This window comes from Cannabis sativa, chromosome 7, assembly GCF_029168945.1.
Source record: "Cannabis sativa cultivar Pink pepper isolate KNU-18-1 chromosome 7, ASM2916894v1, whole genome shotgun sequence".
Classification (NCBI taxonomy): Eukaryota; Viridiplantae; Streptophyta; class Magnoliopsida; order Rosales; family Cannabaceae; genus Cannabis; species Cannabis sativa.
The window spans coordinates 39,549,151-39,576,288 of NC_083607.1; positions in this window are offsets into that span (position 1 = coordinate 39,549,151).

Genomic DNA, 27,138 nt, shown 5'->3' on the forward strand with positions numbered 1-27,138 from the left:
GAATGTCATCGATAAACACTATAACACAGTTATCGAGGAAATCCTTGAATACTCTATTCATAAGATCCATAAAAGCCGCAGTAGCATTAGTCAATCCGAATGACATTACCAGAAACTCAGAGTGCCCATATCTTGTTCTAAAAGCAGTCTTAGGTATGTCCTCCTCCCGAATTCTGAGTTGATGATAACCAGACCGTAAATCAATCTTCGAAAACACTGTCTTTCCCTGAAGCTGATCGAACAGATCGTCGATCCTGGGCAACGGGTACTTGTTCTTAATCGTCAGCTTGTTAAGTTCTCGATAATCAATACACATTCTGAGGGTACCATCTTTCTTTTTCACAAAAAGAACCGGAGCTCCCCAGGGCGATACACTGGGTCGAATAAACCCAATATCGAGCATCCCCTGAAGTTGCAACTTAAGCTCCTTGAGTTCTGCTGGAGCCATCCTATATGGAGCTTTAGAAACAGGTTCGACTCCAGGTGCCAGATCAATTATAAAATCAATCTCTCGCTGTGGCGGCAATCCCGGCAACTCTTCGGGAAACACATCAAGAAAATCTTTCACCACCCGGACTACTTCGGGCCCAAATGTTTCAGGTCTGCTGGAGTCAAATACCACCGCTAGAAATCCTACACAACCATTGCATAGTAAATCCCTAGCCCTCATCACAGAAATAACTGGGATTCGAGATCCCTGAACTGATCCAACATAAACAAATGGATCTTCACCTTCCGGCTGAAAAGTCACCATTTTACGCCTACAATCTATACTGGCCGAATACTTGGATAGGAAATCCATTCCCAGTATAATATCAAACTCCGTTAATTTCAATTCTATAAGGTCAGTACTCAATTCCCTATCTTCGATCCTAATTGGCATAGACCTAATGCGCCTATTAGAGATAACCAATTCTCCGCTAGGCATTAGGGTTCCAAACCCTCTTTCTAAAATATCACAAGGCCTACCCAAAAGATCAATTACCCTTGTAGCTACATATGAACGTGTAGCTCCCGAGTCAAATAATACTGTAAATAACAAGTTGTTGACGGGAAGCTGACCTGTCACAACAGAAGGACTGGCTGCAGCATCAGCTTGGGTAATGGCAAACACACGAGCAGGAACCGGTTTCACCTCAACTTTCGGCTCCTCTTTCTTTGCCTGGGGGCAATCTTTCTTGAAATGCCCCACCATGCCACACAGAAAGCATGTCTTCCGGTTACACTCTCCCAGATGATGTTTCTTGCACCGTGGACACTCCGGGTAAGAGTAACCCTGGCGTCCTCCTCTACCTTGGTTCCCACGGAACCGCTTGCTTTGCCCCGAACCACCAGAAGTCGGAACAATTTTTCTTTTCTGCTCAATGGTGGAGTCACCACCTTCCCTACCATAAACAGGAGTAGGAACAGTGGGGGTTCCACCAACACTCGGAGTCACCCGGGGCTCCTGAAGGAATTTCACTACCCCCTCGGCTCTCAAAGCCTTTTCAACCATCTCCGTATATGTGGTTGCTTCAGTGGTAGTAATCACTAGGTCATGTCGAATCTTTGCATTCAAACCCGCCAAATATTTTTCTTTCTTGCTAAAATCGGTTGGCACAATTCCCGCTGCCAACTTTGCCAGACGGTCAAACTTGGTTGTATATTCTGTAACCGACATTCCTTCAGTTTGAACTAGATCAGTGAACTCTTTCCGCTTTGCACTGCGGACTGCTTCATTATAATACTTGGAGTTAAATAACTCCTTGAATTCTTCCCAGGTCATCAGCGTGATGTCCCGAGTGAGGGTTATCAACTCCCACCACACAAGAGCATCTTCCTGAAACTGGAAAGTGGCGCAGGTCACCTGGTCATTTCCAACCACTCCCATAAAATTGAGGATGCGTTCAATCACTGAAAGCCACTGCTCGGCCTTCATCACATCAGGGCCTCCCAAAAACACTGGAGGTGCCTGTTTCCTGAATCTTTCGTACAACGGCTCCATACGGTTGCCAACAACAGGTTGCTCTGCTGGCACCGCAGGAACTGCAACGGCCTGAACCACTTGAGGAGGCACGGCAGGAGGACCCTGCTGCCTCAATCTTTGAATCTCTTCATCTTGCTGGCGGATTCTATCTTGCATTTCAGCAAATCTTTGCTCCCAATCAGGAGGAGCTTGAGGTGGATTTACAGGGCGACCACCCTGAGCTCTGCCACGGCCACGGCCGCGACCACGAGAATTTCGAGGATTCCCCTGACCGCCTCCGGTCTCAACCATGCCACCCTAACTTCTTGTATTTCGCGGGGCGTCCATTTAATAGGACTTAGCCTGCGAATCCATAAGCCAGGTAGGTTAGACAGCGATCAAAACTTAACACCGCTCTTAAAGACTTAAAGGCAACACACTTTTATAATTAATTAAAATTTAATATGCTTCCTATCATGCTTTCACATTCACATTTATTTAAAATACTAAACAAGTACAGGCTTACTGAACCGTGAACCGAGCTTTCTCTGATGAAGATTGTACATGTCATAGCAAGCTTCGGTAGACAAACCTGGCGGCTCTGATACCAAAATTGTAACGCCCTAATGTTAAGGCACGCTACAATGCTTTTTCACTTATTGTGCAATCTTTGCTAATCAAAGAAATTTCTCGAAAAACGTGTCAAATTAAAACTTTTGCTTTAAATATTAAACTTTGTAATATAATATAATATTTACAAATTCCGGGATCCCGATTTCAAACTTTACATTTTCAAAATACATAATTTTCAAGTCGCACAGCGACTTTCAAAATACAACTCCCAGATGTCCCGAGACCGAACACTCCAGGTCGCGCTGCTTGACATGTACAATCTCACCCGAGCTCAGATTCACTCCTGTTCAGCCTTCGCCTTTCCTTTACCTACACATAGAAGCAGAAAATGTGAGTCAACAGACTCAGTAAGAAATGCATATAACATACCATATAATTTCCGACCTGTAAATAGGCGCCCATACACCTATTTACAGAGCTTAACAAATGAGTATGAACGTTCAATACCAGTGTATAACCACTATACCACATACACATCGTACCTCACTGTACGAGTGTTGGTAGGGTTTATCCCGATCACTGAGTAACACTGAGTGATGTACCACACACCTTAGCATTTTCCCGTGCCCGTGTTGGTATCACTGTATCGTACTCACAGTGACAATAATCACTATACCAATGCACTCTATAACTTATTCATACAAGTGTTACTAGTGCATAACATAATTCAAGCATGCATATACAATCACATATACACACATTCAGATAATCACATCATACATTATACACAGTTCTTACCTGTTTTCCGAATTCAAGTGTGCTGGCCGACCTGAACGGAAATCACGTGCTAGATGGATGCCCTAATCACAATAATTGCAACACAGATGAGTGACTCGCTAAATCACTTTTCGGGACTTAAACTTGAAACTAAAAGTTTCCCTATCGATAAACCTCATGACAATACCCTAAATATCTCAAAATTGGCCAAAACTAGGGTTCTGGAAATTCCCCAACAAAGCACGGTTCCCCAACCGCAATCCGGCTTCCGGGTCACCAACCTGGCCGACCGGCTGCCACGGGTCCCCCGTAACCGGCCGACGGCTCGTGGCTGGGAACACAAAAATCAACCCCCTTAATTCAATTCAATCCCAAACCTTACCAAACTCTCCAGTACACCTATACAATGCATAAACAATAGAATCCAGGCAGTAATTCGCAGAACAAACCAACAATACTCAACTTGCCATTAAAGCTCAAAGCTTGAGTTTTAAAACTCAAGCTTGCTTAAAACTAACATCAAGCAATAAAATCAGCTGCTAGGGACTTCAATCAACTCAAACCAACCCTAGAATTCGAACCCTAGGCACTTCAAACCTTAATAGCCCCTAATTTACAATATCACCATTTCAACCTAACTTTAAAGCTTGAAAACTAAGAAGGGTTTCATTAGGGCTTACCTTAATTTGAATCTCCCAAGCTTTCTTTGCTGAAAACACCAAGAATCAACAGCCCTTCCCCCTGGTTTTGCCCCAGCCGAAAGAGAAAAGAGAGAAAGAGAGAGTTCTCTTGAATTTTTGGTTTTTCTTTCTTTTTTTACAAAAATGAGATAAATGAGTAATAAGGTTGATTCTTAGCTGAAATAAACATGCTAGGTGTCACCAAAATAACCAGCCACCTAACCTCAAATAGACCAAATGACTAAATTGCCCTTTAGACTTAAAACTAGGGTATATTCAAAGCTAGGGGTAAATGGTCAATTTCCACAACCCCGCTCAATCCCGATAATTTATTTTCTCTAAATTATTTCCCACTATGAAATAAGGTTCTAAACTTACCCATGTGATCAATCTAGCCATCCATCGAATTTTCCGTTGTCGCCGAGCAAAAATTACAAAATTAACATATTTCACATATAAGCTAAATAATACCCCTAGAGTTTAATAAAATCTCCGGAATTGAGAAATTATAACTCTAATATTTATTTCTAAATATTGGGGTCCACATTTTAAATTAATTCACAAATAATAATAAAATGATAAAAATTAGTGCCAATTGCCTTTACTAATCCACATTACTAGAGCGGTCATTACACCGAGCCTAACCTGGTTATGCCTTTCTCGCATAACCCTACTCATATATATACGTAATCCATACATTACGTTCTTTCGGTTGGTTTATCCTGGTGATATATACCAAGTCCAACCCAGTTATATTTTATACACATAACACTTAACATACCCGCATGTATTCAATATTTATCACATCATATAAAATAATGAAAAAAAATTAAATGGTAAAACCTACACTAAGTGGCCGGCCATGGGTATTGGATTGGGCCCCACTTTGCAATTTTGCCATTTTATCATTTTTCCATCTCATTTTCTCAAAAACGCCAATTTTTCCATGGGTATTGGATTGGGCCCCACCCACAATTCTCACAGTCTCTAGTAAGTTTTTATTTTTATTTTTTTTAATTTTTGAGTAATTCTTCCAATTTTTAGATTTTGTATTGAAATTTTATGTTGGTTTTGTTGATTATGGTTGAGATTAAGGAAATTTATTCAGTTTTAAGTTGATTTTTTGTGTTTGGGCTTGGATTTTGATGGTGGCAATTTGATTCCATTTGATTTATATATTTATTGACATTTTTCGACAATGATAGCGACATTTGGAGATATCGTCCCTAATGGCGTCTATGTTTTGTTTATTTTATCAGTTTGTATTAATTATGCGACGTTTCGCAATATTCCACGATATTGTCTTTATGGTTTGATGCATCATGACAATCAACGATATATAGTGATACATTTTGCGACATCTGATGACATGTTCAATAACAACATGTTGTCGCCAGACGTTGTTAATAGTATCGCTAAATTCTGCTGAACATCAAAGTTGCTTATTAATTAAAGTTAAATTGGATTTGCTATTGTAATGAATTATAACGAGATATTAGCGACGCAGTTTGCGATATGTAATTTTTTCAATTTTTAATATGTTTGCTTATATTTTTTGTAGATGGCTAGTAAACTTAAACTTCTAGTTTCCCAACATTTCACTGAACGTCTTACCTATCGGGGTTCAAATAGGTTTAGACATATCAAGACCAAATTTAAGGAGCTGAAGTTGATAAATAAGATTAGGCTAGCCCTTTTGGATACTTCTAGGAAGTTGGAGAGTTGATTTTCTCTGTGGCATTGGCCTACTCTTACAGAAGATGAAAGTTGACAATAAAAAGGAGGATGAGATATGGTTTCATGTGGACAAAAATTACATGAGATTCAGGCAGATCGAGTTTAGACTTATTATCGGCTTACATATGAGTAGTACCCCTACAGAGGAATAAATAAAAGCCAAGTCCAACAACCGTCTATTGAGGACATACTCCTAGAAGGCAACATGCAGGATAAGCTAAAAAAAGGCATTGGAGAACAATTGTGGTGGTTAAGATAGAAGAAAATCTTTGAACAAGCACTGGTCTGGAGAAAACTATGGCAACGAAACTTCTTGGTGATCAAGTCAAGTGATTAATAGTGAAAAATATATATTTAGTAAGCTTAAAGTATAAGATAAATTAAAAATAAATTAATATTTTCATGAGATTAATGAAATATATTTTTATGTTGAAAATATTTAATTTAGATTTAATTTATTAATTTTTTAATTTTTTTTTATTATAGGAATTAAAATTATTGGGAATTTTGAAGAGAATTAAAGAATTGAAGAAAAGGAGTAATTTTTCAAAAAGAAAATCAGATTTTCGGGCCTGGGAGAAGCCCACTCACCCGCAGCCCAAAGACCCATCACCAGCTGTCGGATCGAAGGAAAAAGGGGCTCAGCGCGCGCGTGTGGCTCACGGCAAGACAAAGGCGCGTGATCGCCTGTCTCCCCTCTGCCAAGCCGCCAGCGTCAGACGCGTGGGGTCCCACCTGGACCCGCTGTCCCGCAGCCAGCTCTCCAGCATCCCGACACGTGTCCGCCCGCTGCAGCCTTCTCTCTCCCAGCAGCCTCTACATGAGCGACACTTGTCGTCTCCTCCTTCAATCTGCCATTTTTCAAATTATTTTGAAATGCAATTTCAAAATACATTATAATTTTATATTCCTTGGCATTTATTTGGCTCATTTTTCTTTTTCTCTAAGCCAATAAATTGTACCTTCTATATTTTACCATTTTACCTTCACCTACTTCATTTATGATTGAAATTTCTAGAAAACTATTAAAAGAATTAATTTATTAATTATTTTAATTCACTCACTTTGGCTATAAATAGGGAAGAGATGAGACCTCTTGGAACACCTCTTACAACTTCTACACATATCTCTTTAGTGTAATTTTTAGAGTAGAGAAACTATAGCAAAATTTCTCTTCACTTTTCTTCTAATATTTCTTTATGAGAATGATTAGCATAATGGCCTAATCTTTCTTGGAATGTCAGGAATGATTCGATATGCAAAGTGAAGTTATTTTGTATCTTTGATTCACTTGTAATATTTATTTGAGCAATGCAAGTTCTTATTTCGCTTTTATTTTCTTGTTCTTCATCCATCTATACTACTATATATGCTATTATATACTAAATATATATATGTAGACTTAGTCATGCTCTTTCTATATATTTTTATTTAGTGATTGCAGTAATAGTAGTATTTATCTTGTTCTATCTTTTATGTTCATTTTTATTTACTTTATTTATTAACCATATAGGTTTAGTCATGTTCTTCCTATGTGCTTAAAGATTAAGAAAAGTAATATTAATGTTCATTTCCTTCACTATAATCGCCATCTCTATTTCTATTTCTTTATCATTATTTTTACTAAAAATATATAGGATTAGTCATACACTTTCTATGTGTTTCTATTTAGTAAAAATAATAATTATGTTTAATCTTTTATTGCATTTTTGCTTGATGTATAATGTCATTTCTAGGTTATACATAAGATTAAATCATTTCTTTTATTTGCAAGAACTTGTACACTCAAAAATATAATGAACTTTAATGTTAAATCATTTCTCAAACTTTGTGAATCAAGGGTACAAAATAGCTAAACAAGCATATGGATGATTCTTGAAGCCTTTCTTTCTTTTACTATTGATTACACCTTTATTTACTTCTTTTTAATATTTATTATACCAAAACAAAAATTACAAAATCATTTGTTCTTATTATCACTATTTATTAACCTTTTTGTTTCTATTTTTTTTACTAACGCTTTTGTCCATAATCACCTCCTTGTGGAATCGACCGCCCGATCTATACTACAACTACCGCTAGTGGAAGTCACATTTTGGGCATTAATCATCAAGGAAGGGCAAAAATTACCAGTACTAGGCCCAGGCTTTGATCACATTTCTATGGTGCGGGAAATTCGATCACAACTTTTTTTTTTTTGGAGGCTCTTCGAAGGGAAGAGTTCTGTGCAGTTGGATTCACTGTTGCTCCAACTGCAGAGGTGCGAAATAAAAGATGATTTGTACAAGCTTGGACTCATCGCTTTTATTAAGGGTGAATTAGGACATTGTCCATGTTTGACCCAACATGTTAAAATTTGTTGACGACTTAGATTTCTTCTTCAAGTATCCGTGAGGCGAGCGTGCTTTTTGTAAGTTGATCCAGACATTGAATAAGGATATGCAACATTACAGGGATAATGTTGACAAGAAGAAGGGGAAAAAGTTTGCTCAGGAGGTAAAATATACCGTTAGTGGTTAATATTGGGCATATTAAGCCATTGAGATAGTGGAAAAGAAGTTGGAGTGTGACCAAGTTTCCCATAATGGTAAATTAGAAAACTCCGGAGGGCCAGCAGAAATAGGACATGAAGGCGAGCAACTTCGCACAACTGTTCAACATTAAGGTATGTTCTTTTATGTTTTGCATGTTTTGTTTTTTTAGGTTTTTTATTAGTTTTTAGTCGTTTAGCAACTTTTCGTGACATAAACCGATATAGGTTTGCGATGTCATGTTGTCTTTTCATTTTAAATGCTTTTAACTGTTAACTTGCGACGTGTCTGTAACATATCGCGATATAAGATGGACACACATGTTATTGCAACTTGGTGTCTTATTTAGCGACACTTTTCTATTTGCATTGCGACTTTTCTTGCGACATATTATGTAACGCCCTAAATAATTAGGCACACTACCCAAGATACTTATGAAAACCCTAATCCCATAAACGGGATTACTAGAAATTAGCGCGGAATTTAAACTTTAATCATAAACAAAATAAAAATAAAACTTGTAATAATTTAAACTTTACAATCTAAAAGTTACAGAAATTGGGATCCCAAAAATATTTAAAAAATATTATTACAAGTCTTTTTTCTTTCAGCCGGCCTAAGCGGCAAAACAAAGTCTCAAAAATGCAACACTGCTAGACCCCCAACCCGCTTGGTCTGATGTGGCCCGGACATGTACATTCTTTGTCCAGCTTTTGCACTCATGGCTGATCAACAACAGTCTTACCCTTTTTTGCACAGTAGAGCACTCGTGAGCCAAGCCCAATAGGACAGTATAAAATATATCAAAAATATACTCATCATATAATATAAACAGTAATGTCATTCAAATCTATCTGTGTGACACAGACCTACATGTTGGGCTAACATGCCTATTTATGTCTACGTGGCGTAGACTTACATGTTGCGCTCACACGTCTATTTATGTCTACGTGGCGTAGACCTACGTGTTTCTCTCACACGTTTATTTACAATAAGGCCTTAGAATAGTTCATCTCGGTTCTGGTTACCGAGTTCAACTTGATTATGCCTTGAACTCATAACCCTTAATCTCAATATGTATAACACATAATTAATGGTGCCACTGCACTATTTGTCTATTTGCTATAGACCTGCATGTTACGCTCACATGCCTATTTATGTCTACGTGGCGTAGACCTACGTGTTGCTCTCACACGTCTATATACAACAAGGCCTTAGTAGGGTTTACCTCGGTTCTAGTTACCGAGCCTAACTTGGTTATGCCTTTCTCGCATAACCCTACTCATATATATACATAATCTATACATTACGTTCTTTCGGTGGTTTATCCTGGTGATATATACCAAGTCCAACCCAGTTATATTTTATACACATAACACTTAACATACCCGCATGTATTCAATATTTATCACATCATATAAAATCTTAGGGTAATAACCCTAACTCATACTTTCATTGGATTAATAACATTACCATAAATTAACGCTTTCTTACTTTCATAATGTTAGGGTAATAACCCAAGACCGCATTAAAATTAAACCCAAGGTACTAGTTTACCGAGTCTAGCTTAATTATGCCTTGAACGCATAATCGATAATCTTATTATACATAGCATGGCATAGCAGTTACACAATACAGTTCACTAGGGTAATGACCCTAGGCTATTAACCGCTCATATTAGGGTAATAACCCTAATCCCGGTTACAATTACTCACATATATCATATTCAACATAAGCGCCACCGCGCATACTCTACGTGCAATCTACTGTCTTACCTATTGTCCTACAATAACTAAGAAACCCCTGGGTGCTCCTGATTAGGTACCGGTAATCCTAGTCACATAATTCGAGATTTCACAAATAGGGTTAATCCCTAATTCCATTTTCACATAATATAAAGTTGGCATTCAAAGTACAAATAATCATATAGATCTCGGAACGAGCTTTCCAACGATATAAAGAACATCCAAAACGGAGTCCCGAGCCAAAAGTTATGGCCAAAACAAAATCGGGAAAAAAATGGCTCTCTGCTAGGTTTTATGGCCGCGGCGACCATAAATCTGGCCGCGGCCACTGGGTTCGAAAAACCCAGAAAACTAGATTTTAAGGTCTAAAAATGCTCACTTTACCATATATTCAAACCTCAACCAAATCACAGAGTAAAAACAAAAATTTCATGCTTAAATTCACAACAGAATATGTATCCCAAAAATTAGATTAACAATACTCAAGTCAAGCTCCACACTTGAGCAAAATTCAACCTAGAAATCAAGTCCATAACCATGAACATCAAAACCCCAAATACCTCATGCTTGAACACAACAAAAATCAGAACTTAAGGTTAGATTTCAAACACAACATAACCTTAGAAATCTCATATGAAATTACTAGTAAACATACTCCTCAACTCAACAATACAATCAAGCTAAAACATTAAGATTAACACCAAAATCACCTCCAATTCCACTATCATGCATCCATAATTTAAAGAACATCAAGAACACCTTAAATCATTACGTAAAATCAGAAATTAATAAATCAAAAAGGCTAAAGATCATTACCACAAGCTCCTTAAGTTCTTCCCAAGCAAGAACTGTTAGATAATTAATAATATACCTAAGATCTATTTGTATATAACATAGAACACAATAGTAATATATAATAATTAGGTATGTGTACCTGATTAATCCATAGCAATTATCTCTGTTTGATCCACAGCAGTTACTCCAATTTGATAGTGCAATACTATCAACTAAGTCTTCCTCCCTAGATCTCTAAATCAGAAGCAGTTTATTTATCTGATTATCAAAAGGTATACGATTGTGATGAGACAATATGTATTTATAGAGTTAGGGAGGGGACTTAGCTACAAAACCCTTGTTGGGCTGGGCCTGCTCATCAAAGGCTTCAGTCAACTAGAAAAGTTCACACTTCTACTTCACCTAGACTTTACACACAGATGCTAAGCCCATTAGCAATTGATCACCAACAATATGGGCTAACACAGCAAAGAACTATCCAATCAACCCAAGTTTTAATAAAACCAATAAAACTTAATGTAAGCCCAAATAAAAGTCTAACATTCTCCCACTTGGGCTACAATAATTTTAATACATATATATTATATATCAAAATAATTTTGTTTGAAAACGACTCATGGGTTGAACAACAGGAAAATATTTGTGGCCACTTTAAAAATGATAGTTCTCTGATAGCATCTCAACATACCGGTCCAATTTAACCTTTGATAATGAACTATGACAGTCATATTGTTTTTAACTCAACAAAAGACATTCATAATCACAAATACCAAAGTATTAAATCGACATGGTCAATAAGTCTAGTAGTGTGGTAAGGATTTATGTTCAACATGTGATCAATTTAAAATAACATAATATCCTTATCAGTCCTCAATTTCACTGATACTGTGATGCTTAATAAATAAGCCAGTGAAATTCATCATACACCACTTAAAATAAGTAAGTGTCACTAAACTTGCTTAAAAAATTAAGCCAACAACATATCATTGTTATTAAGCAAATATACTTAAAATACAATGATCACAACAAGATATGAACTACATGCTTTCAATTCAATTATTCTCGAGAATATAACAAAGCCTAACTGAAAGCATAAACATCCAATAATAAAAAAAGTATTGGCCCACAAAGTAGTTCATAACATCAACAAGTAAATTACATATAAATGTAATCTCAAAAGATAAAGCAAGAAACTCCCACTAACCCAAAGGAGCAAAAGATTATAAAATGCTCATATGAACAACATGTAATCAAACAATATGGCACTTAATCCTTTGGTTAGAGAATCTGCAAACATCAACTTGGTCTTTCAATATTCTATCACAATGTCTCCTTTCTTGACCAAGTCTCTAATAGTGAGATACTTTATTTCCATATGTTTAGAAGCACTACTAATCTCATTATTCTTTGAAAAGAAAACAACAATATTATTATCACAATAGATTAGTATAGGAGAGGAAATAGAATCAACTAGTCGTATCTCTAAAATCAAATTCTTTAACCATAAAGCTTGCAAAGATGCTCCATAACATGCAACAAATTTAACATACATAGTAGATGATGTGATTAAAGTCTTATTAACACTTTTTCAATAAATAACAGCATCAACAAAAGTGAAAATATAGCCAGAAGTTGACTTCAAATCATCTACACAACCACCAAATCTGAATCTGAATAACCAACAACTTGGAGATTGTCGACATGCTTATACACACACATAAAACTCTTTGTTCTTTGCAAATATCTCAATACTTTCTTTGCTGCAACCCAATGATCATGGCCAGGATCAGATAAATATCTCCTAAGAACATCGACCATAAAAGCAATATCAGGTCTAATGCAAACCTAAGCATACATCAAACTCCCTACTGCACTTGCATATGGGATATTCTTCATTTCTTCTCTTTTTAAGTCGTTCTTGCGACAATGTTGCTTAGTAAATTTGTCCCTTTCAGAATAGGAACGAAACCAGCTTTACACAAATCCATGTTGAACCTTTTGAGCACACGATTAACGTAAGCTTCTTGAGCTAAGCCAAGAACTTTTCGATTCCTGTCACGATGGATCTCAATCCCCAAAACATAAGATGCCTCTCCAAGATCTTTCATATCAAATTAGTAGACAGAAAACTTTTGGTTTCATTTAGTAATGACAAATCACTGCTGGCAAGTAAAATATCGTCTACATAAAGAACAAGAAAAATATGATGACTCCCACTGATCTTCATATAAATACACTACTCAAACTTGTTCTCTACAAAACCAAACGATGTCACAACCTTGTCAAACTTCAAGTACCACTGGCGAGATGCCTGTTTGAGACCATAAATGGATCGTTTTAACTTGCAAACCAAGTTTTCATTTCCATTTTCCTCGAAGCCTTCAGGTTGAGACATATAGACTTGCTCAGTCAATTCTCCATTCAGAACAACAGTTTTAACAATCATTTGATGCAACTCTGAATCAGAGTGCACAACTAAATCCATAATAATTCTGAATGAATCTTTAGTGGAAACAGGTGAGAAAATTTGAGTGTAATCAATACCTTCTCTTTGAGTAAAGCCTTTAGCCACTAAACACGCTTTAAACCTTTCAATCTGTCCCTTTTTATCCCTTTTAGCCTTTAAAATCCATTTACAACCTATTGGTTTAAAACCATCAGGTAATAGAACTAACTTTCACATATACATTATTTTTGTCCATGAACTTAATCTCATCATCCATAGCTTCTATCCATTTTGAAGAGTGTGGACAATTAAGTGCTTCACTATAAGTAAGAGGTTCCACAAAATGACCAAGATCACATTCACCTTCTCCAAGGTAAATAAAATTATCATCACACCTTATTGACATCTTTTGTCTTTGAGATCTCCATATAGGAGGTACTTCTGGAATAACCTCTATTTGTTGACCATCATTTTGAATGACATATTCCACAATTGGAATTTCTTCAATAACAGGATCTTCATTAACAACAGGAGCTTCTTCATTAATAGGCCCTTCATCAATAATAGAACCCTCATCATCTTCGATATCGGGAGCAATGAATTCATCAACAATGGGAGCATTACCAACTGGAGTAGGATTGAGACTACTATTATCATCTCTTGAAAATGACATAGGAATACAAATTCCTTTAGATGACTCCCCCATTTCAAGAGATATTGAAGGAATATTGTCAGCAACATCAAATTCCAGAAATTTAGCAGTCTGAGATTCGACAATTCGCGTACCACGAGTAGGACAGTAAAATCGATAGCCTTTTGAGCGCATTGAATAACTAATGAAATAACAACGATTTGTTCTCGGATCTAACTTTTTCAAATTAGGATCATAAATCTTTACTTCAGCTGGACAACCCCATACACGAAGATGATTCAGACTAGGCTTCCGCCCAGTCCACAACTTAAAAGGGGTTTTGGGAACTGATTTACTCGGAACACGATTTAAAATATAAGTTGCAGTCATAAGTGCTTCACCCCATAAAAAACTCTGGAAGATTTGATCTACGCATCATACTTCTAACCATATCCATGAGAGTGCGATTTTTCCTTTTAGCAACGCCATTTTTCTCAGTGAAGCTGACATATTGTATTGAGAAACTACACAATTTTCTGGAAAATATTCAGCAAAAGGCCTCATGTGTTGTTTAGATTCTGAATAACAACCAGAATATTCTCCTCTGCGATGTAAATAAACAAATTTTATGACTCTGCCCAATTATTTCTCAAGAAAATTTCGAAAGATTTTGACTTTATCAAAAGCGTTGGATTGTTTTTGATCAGGTAAGTGAGACCATAAGAAGAAAGAAGAAAAAAAATATCGATAAAAGTTATAAAATACTTGTTTCTACACAACGTGGTGGAATAAGGTCCACTGATGTCATTGTGGATAATCTCTTATAAAGAGTGACTATAGTTAGCAGTCTGCTTTCTTATTTTAGTCAATTTTTCACAAGTACAATCAGCACAAGTATTCCAACCAGAAACATCAACAGGAGGAAGAATTTTAGCTAGAAGGAATCGATCAATTCTTTCTTTAGAAATATGACCCGATCTATCGTGCCATAATAAAAGGGATGTTATCTTAATATAAGATTTCTTATCCACAATATTCACAGCATTAAAAAAAGGAAGCTAAGGAAGTCAATGATAATTTGAAAAGAATATCAGAGTAAAAATAGTTTCCAATTATTCGGACTCAAACATAATGTCAACACTATAATTGGCAAAAAGAAAAGAAATTCATTGTTTAACTAAAAGCGGAAGCGAAACTGAATTACTTTAAAAGTAGGAATCAAGAAATTACTGTTCAAAATAATCTGAACACTGAACTGTAATTCAAGAATAAATGTGACAACATAGATAACATCATCTCCAACATAAGTGCCACTTTAAGCTGTGACTCCCTCTCACTTATCTTCTTGAGATCCCTTAGCCTCTGGTTGTAGTTGTTTCTTTTCATATTTTCTTTATCCTTTGTTGGGCTTGAGTTGAGAAACAAAGTGAGAAGACTCATTCTTTTCATTTTGTTAGCTTGCTTGTTTCAGCTACACACTGAGAAATTAGATCACTAAAACTCTATGTTTTATTATAAGTGTTTAGGCTGTCTTGATAAATCTAAAAGAGGCAGGAAGTGCATGAAGAACTTGAAGAATAGTGTAAAATTCGGGAAAAGAAATATTATGATCTTTCAACTCGGGCTGAAGAATAATAATTTTCAAAATAAAATCTAGCACTCCTTTGATTTATCAAACTGAATGGTTGTCATTTTATCCATAAGATGTCCAGCTTCAGCGTTTTCACCAGTGTCATATAGTTTTTCTACAGCATTGAAAAACTCATTAGCATTTGTGGTGTTTGGAAAACCACCAAAAGATGTTCAGGAATTAAACGTTTCATAGCAATGAGACTAAGATGATTTGAATTTTTCCATTGTGCATGAAGAATTTTTTTGGGCAACTATTCTGATATTAGTATAAGATCAGCAGATTTTTCTTCTCGAAGGCATAAGTCCAAATCTATTATGCCTAAAGCAATTTTCACATCTCGTTTCCATGTCTTAAAGTTGAAGCATTCAGAATTCAGATGAAAACGTTATTAATGTTCTCAGAAAGGAGACCAAAAAATCCAAAAATTAAAACTTGAATAAGCAATATGAGCAATGCATTAGAAAATATTGTAGAGTCAACTGGTCATTATAAACTCCCCTTTGGGGTGAGAATATAACACACACATGATCTACCTTCATGAAGTTAACAACAAAGAAAAAAATACATATCATTTAAGAATTTTATTACCTTTGGGCAAATAAATTTCTTAAAAATATGTATTAATTCAAGCAAAAAATAATAATAAATTTATATATTTAAATTATTACCTTTGGGCAAATAATTAAAATATACACATTTAATATTAACTCACTTCATGGAATGTGAACTAATATATATAACTACTACCTTTGGGCAAGTAATTACACATATAGCCAACCAAAATAAATATTTTCTATAACATATGAAATTTGGTGATAAAATAATCATTAAAAGTTTAATAATTTTCAACCAAATTTCTAAAAAGTTATATATAAATTGCTTGTAATATATTGATAATAAAAAATAAAGTGTCCACCATAACACATTATTTTTACATCAAACAATCAAGTTTTAAAATTTTAGAACAACAAATAATGGAAAAATGTGAAATAAAGAATATTGGTGGAGATTACATAGTCAAGATAAATCAAATAAGAGAGTGACTATGTCATACGGAACGAGAAGAAACCCAAAAAATTTTCTATGATCGACAGATTTCGAAAAATCATCAAAAAATTTTTTTAATAATTTTTTAACTGCATAATTATCATTAAAATAATAATAATTATTAAACGGCGTCAAAAAATTAATTAAAAATCACCAAAAATTCAGAAATCAAATTCTAATAATGTTGAAAAAAAGAATCGTCGAAAACGAAGTCACGAAACTACCTCACTCTCTCTCACTCTCCGGCAGCCGCGAGTGGGCTTCGTCCCAGCAGGTTGTCTTCAACCTCCAGCAACCTCCATGGCTGAAAAAATGGGTTTTGTGCAACCCGGTTCAGACCCGAGCGGGTCGGGACGAAATTCCGGCCAAAAAAGTGACGAAACGGACGGGAAAAATAGGGGTTTTGATCGGTTTACAATTTCTAATAGATCTACGATATTAATTTCATGTGAAAACACATAAACTTAGGTAGATCTAATCTAAAATAAATCCGAAAACTTAAAAAGAAAGTAACCCAAATATGTGTTCCAATTCGGAAATTAAAGGTGTACAAATATTTTAAATCAATTATTGATGAGATATGCACAATCAATTTCAAATTATAATCAATAAAATTGAAAAACACAAAATTAATTTCATAAAGAAAATATATAAACCCTAAAAGTTTAATCTTAAAATTCTCCTAATTTATTCAATAATTTTATGCAAATAATATATTAATAGAACGAGAATTTAATGAGGAATAAAACCCCTAAACTTTTAAGATTGAAAAACAAAAAATTCAACATAAAATAATAACGAAATTAATATGTAATTGAAGAAAATTAACATATACATATTAATGGTTATACAAATTATAGGTTCTAAATCATATACAATTGGCAATCTGATACCACATGTTAGAAAATTAATAATATACCTAAGATCTATTTGTATATAACATAGAACACAATAGTAATATATAATAATTAGGTATGTGTACCTGATTAATCCATAGCAATTATCTCTGTTTTATCCACAGCAGTTACTCCAATTTGATAGTGCAATACTATCAACTAAGTCTTCCTCCCTAGATCTCTAAATCAGAAGCAGTTTATTTATCTGATTATCAAAAGGTATACAATTGTGATGAGACAATATGTATTTATAGAGTTAGGGAGGGGACTTAGCTACAAAATCCTAGTTGGGCTGGGCCTGCTCATCAAAGGCTTCAGTCAACTAGAAAAGCCCACACTTCTGCTTCACCTAGACTTTACACACAGATGCTAAGCCCATTAGCAATTGATCACCAACAATATGGGCTAACACAGCAAAGAACTATCCAATCAACCCAAGTTTTAATAAAACCAATAAAACTTAATGTAAGCCCAAATAAAAGTCTAACAAGAACATCCACAAAGCCACACAAAATCAAGCCTTTTTTTTTTCTCAAAATCAAGATTTCTAAAAGAAAGGGTTAGAGAGAGAGAGAGGGGTCGGGTGTGAGGGATACAAAATCCAGAAATTCATTTACTTCCCTAAAAAAAATCAGCTTTTACCAAGTATAGAAAATAAAGGTCAAATGACCATTTTGCCCCTAACGCCAATTTTCACCTATTCACACACACAAGGGTATTCAAGTCAATTCATACTCAATTATTTTCAAATAAAAATTCAGATTATCACCCATAAATAATAATGCCAAATAAATCAATCCAATTTACATTTCGGGCCCGAACCCGGTTCGGCCCGAAATACCCGGTTGTGACTATGCCGCGCCAGCTTGTCAGAACACACCTGAAAAGACAACACAGGCATATTATATAATAATATAGTTCCATTAAGCACGTAATTAAATTAATTTCATCATTTTATCCTTCTCGGGTCATAATTACTAAAATGCCCCTAGCTCACCAACGGGGTCTTAACATAGTATAAATCAAATAAATTCTCATATTTTGAATTATATAATAATATAATTCCTCAATTATTCATAATTATCTAATTAGGGTTTTTCTAATCCATTTCTTAATTCTAGGGTATTACAATTACCCCCTCCTTTTCGTCCCGAAATTTACTTGAACTACTCCGGATATTTCTGCTGCATATCTGTCTCGAGCTCCCAGGTTGCTTCTTCCACTTTATTGTTTCTCCCCAATACTTTCACCAGTGCAACTGTCTTGCTTCTCAAGACTTTTTCTCTTCTATCAAGTATCTGCATCGGTAGTTCCTCATATGACAAGTTTGGCTGAAGTTCCAATGCTTCATAACTCAGAATATGGGATGAGTCTGAGACATACTTCTGAAGCATTGAAACGTGGAACACATCATGTACAGCTGCCAGCGCTGGGGGCATAGCCAACCTGTACGCTACTTGCCCTATCCTCTCAAGGATTTCAAAAGGTCCAATGAACCTTGGGCTATGCTTTCCTTTCTTACCAAAGCGTTTAATAACTTTCGTCAGTGATATTCGGAGAAACACCTTGTCCCCGTTTTGAAAATCAATATCCCGACGCTTTGGATCAGCATAACTCTTCTGTCTACTCTGAGCTGCGAGCATTCACGCTCTAATCTTGTCAATTGCCTCACTCATTCTCTGAACAGCCTCGGGATCCAAGAACTTTCTTTCACTTACTTCATCCCAGTGAATAGGTGATCTACATTTTCTTCCATATAAAAGCTCATAAGGGGTCATCCCGATTGTTGCCTGATAGCTCTTATTATAAGAGAACTCGATCACGGGAGGGTAATTTACCCATGATCCTTCAAAGTCAAGCACACATGCCCATAACATGTCTTCTAAAATCTGAATAGTCCTCTCGGATTGCCCATCCGTCTAAGGATGAAATGTTGTGCTGAACTTTAACTGAGTACCCATAGCTCGATGGAGACTTTCCCAGAATCTCGATGTAAACTTCGGATCTCTATCCGAAACAATGGACTTTGGGACACCATGAAGACGAGCAATTTCTCTGACATATAACTCAGCATTCTGGTCAATGGAGAAATTCGTCCAAACAGGTAAAAAGTGCACTGACTTTGTAAACCTGTCCACTATGACCCACACAGAGTCAATCTGTCCCATGGTTCTAGGCAAACCTACCACGAAGTCCATAGCAATATCTTCCCATTTCCACTCTATTATTTTCAATGGCTGCAATAACCCTGCAGGCCTCTGATGCTCAGCCTTCACTTGCTGACAGATAAAACACTTAGCAACATACTCAGCAATGTCATTCCTCATGCCTGACCACCAAAACATGGCTTTCAGGTCTTGATACATCTTTGATGACCCTGGATGAACTGAGTAAGCAGTCGTATGAGACTCATCCATGATCTCCCTTTTAATACCATTATCCATAGGTAGACAAACACGATTCCTGAATCATAACATTCCCGTTACATCCACTAAGAAATCACTAGCCTTCCCAGCCGAAACCCTATCTCGGGTTTTTACCAACTCTGGATCTTGCATTTGTACTTCTTTGATTCGCTCTAAAAGAGTAGATTGCAGGGTAATATTAGCCAACTGCCTCACAACCAACTCAATCTTAGCCTCGGGTCATCTCATTTGCTAGCTGCTGGGAGATTTGTTTCACAGTGTTCAACTGACTTGCCCCCTTTCTGCTCAAGGCATCAGCAACCACGTTGGCTTTACCAGGGTGATAAAGGATTTCACAATCATAATCCTTCACCAACTCCAGCCAGCGTCTTTGTCTCATATTCAAATCTCTATGGGTAAAGAAGTATTTTAAACTCTTATGATCAGTGTATATCTCACATTTCTCCCCATATAGGTAATGCCACCAAATATTTAGGGCAAAAACCACTGCTGCGAGTTCTAGATCGTGAGTAGGGTACCTCTGCTCGTACTCCTTTAACTGCCGAGAAGCATTGGCTATTACCTTTCCAGCTTGCATAAGCACACAGCCAAGACCCTGTCTCGAGGCATCACAATTAACTACAAACTTTTCCTTATTTGAAGGAAGAGTTAGTACTGGAGCGGTAATTAAGCACTGCTTTAACCCAGAAAACTTTTCTCACATCGATCAGTCCAAACTAACTTCAGGTTCTTTCGAGTCAGTTCTGTCAAGGGTACAACAATCTTTGAAAATCTCTCAACAAACTGACGATAATACCCAACTAAGCCTAGAAAGCTTCTAACTTCAGTAGCTGACTTTAGTGTTGGCCAATCCCGAACAGCTTCAATTTTGGCTGGATCCATCATGATCCCATCTTTATCCACTACGTGTCCTAGGAAGAGACACGAGATAACCATAATTCACACTTTTTGAATTTAGCATATAGCTTATGATCTCGCAACCATTACAAAACTGCTCTAAGATGCAACTCACACTCTTCTTATGATTCAGCATACACCGAGATGTCATCGATAAACACGATCACACATCTATCCAGGTAATCCTTGAACACCCGATTCATATAATCCATATCAAATATAGTATGCAGTCTTGGCCCGTCATTCACCCTAATGGCGTTCTGGCATTTTGAATATTCTAAATATGATCTGAAAGAGGATCCATGACTTTGACGGCCACCTCAATTTCCCCAGAACATTCTGGTACCCCCTGATACTCTGGAAGCCTCAACCTTCCATTTGTGATCAGGGTTGCCACTGTCGGTCGCCTTACTGAAATTACCACAGGCAGGAGGATTCGATGCCATGACGACATCCTTTACAGTCTGCTCTTTCGCAACATGTTGCTCAACCTCCTCAGCAATCAAGGCTAGCTTTACCACTTTCTTGTACAAAGTGTCATGTGAAGTGGTAATCTTTAAGTCCTGATTGATTTTGGCATTCAGTCGTCTCACATATTTCTGTTTCCTGGTGAAATTTGTGGGCACTAGATCACCAGCAAACTTAAACAGTCGATCAAACTCTAGGGTGTATTTGGCCACTGACACCTTTCTCTGAGTAAGCTTCACAAAATCCTCCATGTGTGAAGTTTTCACAGCGATATTGTAAAACTTTTCTTCAAACAAACTTTTAAATTCTTTCTAGGTCATTACACTGACATCCCAGGTTTGACCCACGATATCCCACTAGACGTGGGCATGATCTTGTAACATGAAGGCTGCATAATTCACTCTTTCAGTTCCCGTCACCCCCATAATATCGAGGATACGGGTAACAGTGCTCATCCACTGCTCGACCTTTATTATATCAATACCTCCCAAAAAAGTCGGAGGCTACAGCTTCACGAACCGCTCAAATACCGAGTCTCTATGCGGCATAACAAACCCCTAGTTACCCACCACTAGCACTAATGCTGGTGGTAACACTTGATCAACAGGGGCAGCCGGTTGCCTTAATCGTTGCAACTCTTTTTCTTGGCAAAGTATGACACATCGCATTTCTTGAAACATCTGCTGCCAGTCAGTAGGAGGATTAGCATTACCCACCCCACATTATCCCCCGGATTCTGCGGAGGTGGAGGCGGTGCCGGTGGATTGGTTTGGGCAGCCCCAGGCTCTACTTGCTCGCCCTGTGGTTTAGATGATTACGGAGGGTCCATTACTAGTACCCCCTATAATCAACAACCCTAGCGAGTTAAGCACCAATACCATACTTACGCACTTATTGCTTTAAACCCTAACTCATTTATTTACCCCATATAAATATTCATTACTCAAATAGCATTTAAAGCATGGCATCACATAACACATGAATACTCTAGATGCTTGCATACTGCTTAAAATGGAAAGCGGTAAACAGATGATCACACAAACAATAAAGTATTTACTCTCAATACTTACTGCACCATGAGTTGAATGTACATGTTCGGCCGGTCTACAGGAAGTTTAAAACCTTGGCGCTCTGATACCAAATTGTAACGCCCTAAATAATTAGGCACGCTACCCAAGATACTTATGAAAACCCTAATCCCCTAAACAAGATTACTAATGAAACTAGCGCGGAATTTAAACTTTAATCATAAACGGAATAAAAATAAAACTTGTAGTAGTTTAAACTTTACAATCTAAAAGTTACAGAAATTGGGATCCCAAAAACATTTACAAAATATTATTACGAGTCCTTTTTCTTTCAGCCGGCCTAAGCGGCAAAACAGAGTCTCAAAAATACAACACTGGTAGACCCCAACCCACTATGTCTGATATGGCCCGAACATGTACATTCTTCGTCCAGCTCCTGCACTCATGGCTCATCAACAACAGTCTTGCCCTTTCCTGCACAGTAGAGCACCCGTGAGCCAAGCCCAAAGAGAAAATATAAAATATTTAAAAAATGTACTCATCATATAATATAAACAGTAATGTCATTCAAATCTGTCTGTGTGACACAAACCTGCATGTTGGGCTAACATGCCTATTTATGTCTACGTGGCGTAGATCTACGTGTTGCGCTCACACGTCTTTTTATGTCTACGGGGTGTAGACCTACGTGTTTCTCTCACACGTCTATTTACAATAAGGCCTTAGAATAGTTCATCTCGGTTCTGGTTACCGAGTTCAACTTGATTATGCCTTAAATGCATAACCCTTAATCTCAATATGTATAACACATAATTAATGGTGCCACTACAATATTTGTCTATTTGCTATAGACCTGCATGTTACGCTTACATGCCTATTTATGTCTACGTGGCGTAGACCTACGTGTTGCTCTCACACGTCTATATACAACAAGGCCTTAGCAGGGTTTACCTCGGTTCTAGTTACCGAGTGTAACACCCTAATGCTAAGGCACGCTACAGTGCTTTTTCAATTATTGTGCAATCTTTGCTAATCAAAGAAATTTCTCGAAAAACGTGTCAAATTAAAACTATTGCTTTAAATATTAAACTTTGTAATATAATATAATATTTACAAATTCCGGGATCCCGATTTCAAACTTTGTAAAATTTACTGTTCAAACTTTACATTTTCAAAATACATAATTTTCAGGTCGCACAGCGACTTTCAAAATACAACTCCCAGATGTCCCGAGATCGAACACTCCAGGTCGCGTTGCTTGACATGTACAATCTCACCCGAGCTCAGATTCACTCCTGTTCAGCCTTCGCCTTTCCTTTACCTACACATAGAAGCAGAAACTGTGAGTCAACAGACTCAGTAAGAAATGCATATAACATACCATATAATTTCCGACCTGTAAATAGGCGCCCATACACCTATTTACAGAGCTTAACAAATGAGTATGAACGTTCAATACCAGTGTATAACCACTATACCACATACACATCGTACCTCACTGTACGAGTGTTGGTAGGGTTTATCCCGATCACTGAGTAACACTGAGTGATGTACCACACACCTTAGCATTTTCCCGTGCCCGTGTTGGTATCACTGTATCGTACTCACAGTGACAATAATCACTATACCAATGCACTCTATAACTTATTCATACAAGTGTTAGTAGTGCATAACATAATTCAAGCATGCATATACAATCACATATACACACATTCAGATAATCACATCATACATTATACACAGTTCTTACCTGTTTTCCGAATTCAAGTGTGCTGGCCGACCTGAACGGAAATCACGTGCTAGATGGATGCCCTAATCACAATAATTGCAACACAGATGAGTGACTCGCTAAATCACTTTTCGGGACTTAAACTTGAAACTAAAAGTTTCCCTATCGATAAACCTCATGACAATACCCTAAATATCTCAAAATTGGCCAAAACTAGGGTTCTGGAAATTCCCCCAACAGGCAGACCGGTTCCCAACCGGCAATCCGGTTTTGGGTCACCAACCGGTCGACCGGTTGCCACTGGTCCCCCAGAACCGGTCGACCGGTTCTGTGCTGGGAACACAAAAATCAACCCCCTTAATTCAATTCAATCCCAAACCTTACCAAACTCTCCAGTACACCTATACAATGCATAAACAATAGAATCCAGGCAGTAATTCGCAGAAAAAAAACCAACAATACTCAACTTGCCATTAAAGCTCAAAGCTTGAGTTTCAAAACTCAAGCTTGCTTAAAACTAACATCAAGCAATAAAATCAGCTTCTAGGGACTTCAATCAACTCAAACCAACCCTAGAATTCGAACCCTAGGCACTTCAAACCTTAACAACCCCTAATTTACAATATCACCCTTTCAACCTAACTTTAAAACTTGAAAACTAAGAAGGGTTTCATTAGGGCTTACCTTAATTTGAATCTCCCAAGCTTTCTTTGCTGAAAACACCAAGAATCAACAGCCCTTCCCCCTGGTTTTGCCCCAGTCGTAAGAGAAAAGAGAGAAAGAGAGAGTTCTCTTGAATTTTTGGTTTTTCTTTCTTTTTTTACAAAAATGAGATAAATGAGTAATAAGGTTGATTCTTAGCTGAAATAAACATGCTAGGTGTCACCAAAATAACCAGCCACCCAACCTCAAATAGACCAAATGACTAAATTGCCCTTTAGACTTAAAACTAGGGTATATTCAAAGCTAGGGGTAAAATGGTCAATTTCCACAACCCCGCTCAATCCCGATAATTTATTTTCTCTAAATTATTTCCCACTATGAAATAAGGTTCTAAACTTACCCATGTGATCAATCTAGCCACCCATCGCATTTTCCGTTGTCGCCGAGCAAAAATTACAAAATTAACATATTTCACATATAAGCTAAATAATACCGCTAGAGTTTAATAAAATCTCCGGAATTGAAAAATTATAACTCTAATATTTATTTCTAAATATTGGGGTCCACATTTTAAATTAATTCACAAATAATAATAAAATAATAAAAATTAGTGCTAATTGCCTTTACTAATCCACATTACTAGAGCGGTCATTACAATTATCCCCCCGTTAATAGGATTTCGTCCCCGAAATCTAACCTGAACAGCTCTGGATGCTGAGTCGTCATATTTGACTCCAATTCCCAGGTGGCTTCTTCCACCTTACTGTTCCTCCAGAGCACCTTAACCAGTGCAATAGTCTTGTTTCGAAGAACTTTTTCCTTTCTATCTAAAATTTGTACAGTTTGTTCTTCATAGGTTAAGTCCGGTTGCAGTTCAAGGGCTTCATAACTCAAGACATGAGTCGGGTCCGACACGTATTTCCTTAACATAGAAATGTGAAATACGTCATGAACAGCCGATAGTACTGGTGGTAAGGCTAGCCGATATGCTACCTGCCCGACCTTCTCGAGTATCTGAAATGGCCCAATGAATCTAGGGCTTAACTTACCCTTCTTTCCGAAGCGCCTAATACCTTTCATTGGTGAAACCCGCAGGAAAACATGTTCCCCTGCCTGAAATGTAACATCCCTACGCTTCGGATCAGCATAACTTTTCTGCCTGCTTTGAGCAGCAAGCATCCGAGCCTTGATCTTGTCAATAGCTTCATTGGTCCTCTGCACTAACTCTGGACCCAAGTACTTCCTTTCTCCTGTCTCGTCCCAATGAATAGGAGAACGACATTTCCTACCGTATAACATCTCATAGGGAGCCATCCCTATTGTACTCTGGTAGCTGTTGTTATAGGAGAATTTAATTAAAGGCAAGTACTTACTCCATGAACCCTCAAAGTCCATGACACAGGCTCGCAGCAAGTCTTCCAAGATCTGGATAGTTCTTTCTGACTGACCATCAGTCTGAGGGTGAAAGGCTGTACTAAACTTTAACTTGGTACCCATAGCCTTCTGAAGACTCACCCAAAACTTCGATGTGAACTATGGATCCCTATCTGACACAATAGATTTAGGGGCTCCATGGAGACGAACTATCTCCTTCACATACAATTCAGCGTACTGATCCACTGAATATGTAACTTTCACTGGTAGAAAGTGAGCTGATTTTGTAAATCTGTCCACAATAACCCATACTGAATCATACATCCCCGTAGTTCTAGGCAAACCAGTTACGAAGTCCATTGCAATGTCCTCCCACTTCCATTCTAGAAGGACTAAAGGTTGCAATAACCCCCGCCGCCTACGATGTTCGGCTTTAATTTCTTTGCCGGGTTAAGCACTTGGACACGTAGTCCACCACATCTCTTTTCATCCCATACCATCAAAAGTAGTGTTTCAAATCCTGATACATCTTGGTGGTTCCCGGATGTAACGAATAAGGCGTGGTGTGAGCTTCATCAAGTATCTCTTTCTTAAGCTCACAAACATTAGGAACACAAACTCGAGTTTTGTATAATAACATTCCACTGTTCGAGACTGAAAAACCTTTAGGCCGACCAGCCATTACTTTGTCTCGAACCTTAACTAGCTCGGGATCTTCCAATTGTGCCTTTCTGATTCTCTCCAGCAGATCAGATTGGAGTGTTAGATTATGTAATTTCCCGACCACGAACTCAATCCCTGCACTAACCATTTCCGAGGCTAGTTGAGGGGCTATCATAACTGTGGTACAAATTTGCCCGGGACCTTTTCTGCTTAAAGCATCAGCCACAACGTTGGCTTTCCCGGGGTGATACAGTATTTCACAATCGTAGTCTTTAACCAACTCCAACCACCTTCTCTGCCTCATATTCAGATCTTTCTGGGTGAAAAAGTATTTAAGACTTTTATGATCAGTATAAATTTCACACTTTTCACCGTAAAGATAATGTCGCCATATCTTTAAAGCAAAAACTACAGCAGCGAGCTCTAAATCATGAGTTGGGTAACGCTGCTCATA